Here is a 5,571-nt window from a genome sequence, read left to right as displayed (position 1 = left end):
CCCGCACTTGTGATTAAATAATAATCGGGGCTGTTGATGGATATTCCCCAGCTGGCGGTTCTTAATGTGATCTTCCCGGGGTAAGTAGTACGGACCCTATACCAAGTGTATGGAGGTGTGTTGCCAAACCTCACCGTAGTCGCAGATTGCTTCCGCAGCTCACCCGGCAATACCAGGTGGTCTGTGGTGCGTCCCGCCGGTCCACGGTTAGGTATGCAGCAAGAGGGGGAGAGACGGCTGTGGTACTGTAACCAGGCACCGTCTCCCCTACTACGCTGTGGACTCACCTCCCAGGGACTCAGCAGAGTCCGCTCTTCCCCTTGCCGGCATGTTTCAGTCGCGTCCTCCTTTTCTCCGGTATCTCTCGGCGGAGTCAGCTGCTGGAAATGATGTCTATTCAGCGCTGTCTGCTCACGTGTGATGTCCTTCTGGTGTCTAGTTCCTTGCTTCCTTATTTCTTTCACGATAATGTGGCCAACGCGTTTCGGTGTTCTTTGGTGGTATATGATTATTGGTAATCTGCATCTTAATGTCAGAGGATTTCCGGAATATTACTTTGGGTTTCAGTGGCAGGGCTTTGCTTAAAATCTCATCGCCTAATAGGATAGGCCAATGTTTGAGTACTAGCTTTTTAATGTGTTTAGCTTGGTTGCTATACTCAGTGATAAAATAAATATCTTTGTCTCCATTCGTATCAGGTTTTGATTTATATGTTAGGAGAGGGTCTCTGTCACTCTCCAGTACTGTCTGGAAGGCTGATTCTACTTTATTTATGTCATATCTCTTCTCTATGAATAATCATATACCACCAAAGAACACCGACTCCACAGGAAACACACTGACAAAGACTTGGCATCTAAAACAACCAGGGGGATCGAGAGGTTTCTTCTATTGTGGAAAATGCAAGGCATGTACCGTAACTAAACAAAGAAGTACCAAACCAAAATTAGTTGTGAGATCAACAAGCAATAATACAACGTGGAAAATTAGGGACAGTATAACATGCAACAGTAAAGGGGTTATATATTTATTACAATGTTCATGCAAGAAACAGTATATTGGAAGAACTATCCGTCCGCTAAAAACAAGACTACAGGAACACCTTTACAATATAACAAAGGGTAACGACAACCACCCCCTCTCAGCACATTTCAAAATATTTCATCAGTCAGATCCAGCAAATCTGGAATTCTGTGCATTAAGGCTAGTTAGGCAGAACTGGCGGGGAGGGGATTTTATCAAACATATCAACAAAGAGGAACTCAAAACCATGATTCAGATGGGTACCCTATACCCAAAGGGACTCAATCTAGATAATGAAATCAAGTCCATCGTATGTGACTAAATAAGTCAGTACAAACATGTAAACATCTTTTATTCGACCAACTATAGTCATTATTTGTATCCAAATACACAGGGACAATAACCGATTCATGTCTAATCTGATGTTATCATGATAAAGAACCTTATAATCAGGAACTGTAAAGTGGGTCTAATTTCGTTCATTAGGTACACATTGCCTTAGAACAAGTAATGTCTAAGTGATATCCATCTGAAATTATGACTATGTATCGATACTAACATTATGGTCCACTTAATTGAGGTTCATTCAAATTCTGACTATATATCACTACTAGTAATGTTGCCCACTAATAGCCCTGATGTTTCCAGTTTTATTTCTGTTTTTATTTAAATCTTTTTGGTTATGTTTGGGTTTTCATTTTTATTTTTGCTCCTTATAATAAACACAGCCCTCCAGGTCCATTATAGAGAGTATCCCTCAGTGGATTATAACCATATTATAAGTGCCATAATAACAAGGAAACACGCCACATCACCAGTATAAACAATACAAAGCTAACCAGATACTGGCCTACAAAATAGAACTCACATGTGCAGGAATTAGCACTTTATTCAATGATTTATTAAATTACTATAATTAAAGAGATCAAGGTTGAATGAGAGACGCTGCTATCATATTAAGCTAAAGACCTGGCAAATTGGCAGTAAAACTAATCCAGGAACACCTAAGACTGATCTCCTGCTAACCAATTAGAAAGCGAGACGTATCCGGAAGTTGTGTACTTAAACAAACCGAGGACTCAGACACACCACCAATCCCGCCCAGAGGAAGACCCCACGTGGGTCGAAACGCGTTGGCAAGATTATCGTGAAAGAAATAAGGAAGCAAGGAACTGGACACAAGAAGGACATCACACGTGAGCAGATAGCGCTGAATAGACATCATTTCCAGCAGCTGACTCCGCCGAGAGATACCGGAGAAAAGGAGGACGCGACTGAAACACGCCGGCAAGGGGAAGAGCGGACTCTGCTGAGTCCCTGGGAGGTGAGTCCACAGCGTAGTAGGGGAGACGGTGCCTGGTTACAGTACCACAGCCGTCTCTCCCCCTCTTGCTGCATACCTAACCGTGGACCGGCGGGACGCACCACAGACCACCTGGTATTGCCGGGTGAGCTGCGGAAGCAATCTGTGACTACGGTGAGGTTTGGCAACACTCCTCCATACACTTGGTATAGGGTCCGTACTACTTACCCCGGGAAGATCACATTAAGAACCGCCAGCTGGGGAATATCCATCAACAGCCCCGATTATTATTTAATCACAAGTGCGGGACGCCGCACCAACATACAATTACACTACAATATTGACTGTACACTGTAAGGTCTCCAGTTCCTGCTACACCACTGAAGCAATATTGCTTCCACAGATCCAGAGTGATTAATTTTGCAATTTTTTTCTTGTTTTATCAAACCTTCTATCTTTGCTTTCAGAGACTGAACATTGCCACTAGACGGCATATGTCCAAGTAATTGACTGTCATATTCAGCCAAGGAACTACCATCCCTTAGATTTATAGTTATTCACCTTTACCCAAATAAAATTCTTTAACAACATATCGAATATCGATTATCATTTATTCACATATCTATAACTGACACAGACTATTCAGTTACAGGTTTTGAGCGCATTATAGTGATCTATGACCATAGATCAAATATTTGCATTCTAATTAGGAGGGCAGACACCCGTCCCAATAGTGCAGCTCACCTGTAACAATTCCTTCTAGAATCCAGTGCGCAATACCTCCCTATATTTCCCATATTTTTAGAACCAGAGCCTGCTTTATTTTTTTTGGGGGGGGGGGTCACACCATTTTTATGTTTTAATTCAATGCCTTTATTACACTCAGAAGCATGCACAGATCTCACTGATTTGTGCATGCTTCTGGCTGCTGACAGGAAATTCTGTCAGTCCAAATATGACTGAACACTCACACTTGCAAACACGATTGCATATACCATTGGAAAACACAAATCAGTCATAAACAATTCTTAATAAATTTGTGAGTTTGTTTTAAACAAACTCACTCGTGTCCCTGCGATGCCCAGCATGTTTAATACTCAGACAGACACAATTCTTATGGTGCGTATCCACTAGCACACGGGTTCTAAAACTCGGTCCTCAGGACCCCAAACAGTGCATGTTTTCCAGGTCTCCTCGCAGAATCACAAGTGAAATAATTAGCTCCACCTGTGAATCTTTTAAAATATGTCAGCGAGTAATGAATACACCTGTGCTCCTGCTGGGTGACCTGGAAAACGTGACCTGTGTGGGGTCCTGAGGACCGAGTTTGAGAACCACTGCACTAGCAGATAGTGGAACGACAGTACGATTACAACATTGTAATCGTACAGTCATTCCTCTTCTCCTGCAGTGCCTACACTGAATCATATGTTCTTCAGTGTAGGCACCCTCCATCATCCCTTAACATGGTCAGTCTGTCGTTATCGGCAGATTTACCAGCATGTTCAGGCGATGATTGATGTCGAAAACAACCAGCGGGACATTTTCATGAACAATTAATGAACGATATCATTATCGGTCAATCGCTCATTTTAATTGGCTAGTGGATACCCGCCTTTAGTAAGTTTACCCCTGAGTTTCCATCTCATACTGTCAAACTAACCAAGGACACTATCCAATTCCATGAGCAGGAAACTTATCAAGTCTCCCAGTTTCACCCACACTCCTACTCCAGCTGTTCCCAAAACGGATCTCAAACCATTAGTTCCTGTGACACGAAACAAGCAAGATACAGCATCTGCTTTGGTGTTCTGAGAGTCTGGCTGAAAAGTGATGGTGAGTTGAAACCTGGAAAAAAACTGACCAGCATACTTGTCTTGGGACTACTACTTTCTGATCACCACTGTGGGCTAAGCTGCACTTATCATTCATCTCAATTTGGACGTTCCTTTCTGACTCACAGACTGAGGCCGGGACTCCACATGTGTTTGTCATCAGAACACAGAGCTAAGAGTATAAGTCGGGGCATTGCTAGCCTCTGATAACTACTATACAGATCCGCATGGAGCCGAGGACGCAGCGAGCTTGAGCGGACTATATCACGCTGGGTGACCTAACTCCTGATTCATTGAGTCAGGATTCCTGCTGCACTGAATTGAGCTGAGACAATACAAGTTTCTGTTACCAACCACACAGAGCTGATGACGCGGCGAGTGTAAGAGGATAACATCACACTGGGTGACCAAACTCCTAACCTACTGGTGAGTCTTGGGTCACTATACATTGACTCCTGTCCTATATGAACATCAACCCCAGGTGAGAGTGTGGGGTGGTTTGCCAAATTGGCAGTGAGGTTCTTTTTAATTGTGCTATATACTAAGTGGCGCTTACAGTTGCACACTGAGACCCACTAGTCAACAGCTGGACGTGGCTGCAGGCATTTTCACTCAGTATCTGGTCACTAGTAAATTATTTGACAAGCTATCTGGGTGCTTCTTGTTTATTTGAGATCGTTCAAAGTGCTACATCTATATGTGAGAACTTTTTATGCAGTCTGGAGAGTATGTATATTTGAAAGGAATGTGCATTAAAGATTCATGAAATTGTGGAGATTGGAAGCCCTTTATGGAAATAAATGATCATTATATTTAATCAGGAATCATATTGCGGTGATCCAAGGAACATTGTTTCAGCATTATTCATTGCAAGATATTTGTCAGATTGTTTGACTATATGCCATGGTGTATGTTTACAGATATTATATAGAGATTTTACCATTTATTATTTTTTTATTATTTTACATACAGTATGTGTGATTTATTGTTCCCACTACGGCCCTAACTGTGTGGAGTTTGTATATTCTCCCTGTGCTTGCATGGGTTTTCCTCCAGGTACTCCGGTTTCCTCCCACACTACAAAAATATATTGGTAGGTTAATTGGCTCCAAAAAAACAAAGAAAAAAAAAAAATTAACCCTAGTGTGTATGTGTGTGAGCATGTGGTAGGGAATATAGATTGTAAGCTCCACTGGGGCAGGGACTGATGTATGGAGTATTCTCTCTGTAAAGCTGAGTATTCTCTCTGTAAAGCACTGTGGAATATGTGTGCGCTATATAAATAACTGGTAATAAATTAATACTTGTTGATGCTTTTTATTATATGAGCATTAATTGCCTTATTAAGTGTATAAATAAATACAAACAAATGTTTTTTAAAATGTTTAATCATCTAATTCAAATGATTAG

Source organism: Taudactylus pleione, unplaced genomic scaffold (assembly GCF_031769625.1).
Source record: "Taudactylus pleione unplaced genomic scaffold, aTauple2 ptg000334l, whole genome shotgun sequence".
Classification (NCBI taxonomy): Eukaryota; Metazoa; Chordata; class Amphibia; order Anura; family Myobatrachidae; genus Taudactylus; species Taudactylus pleione.
The sequence above is the reverse complement of the archived record's forward strand: the minus strand, read 5'-3'. Positions refer to the sequence as shown.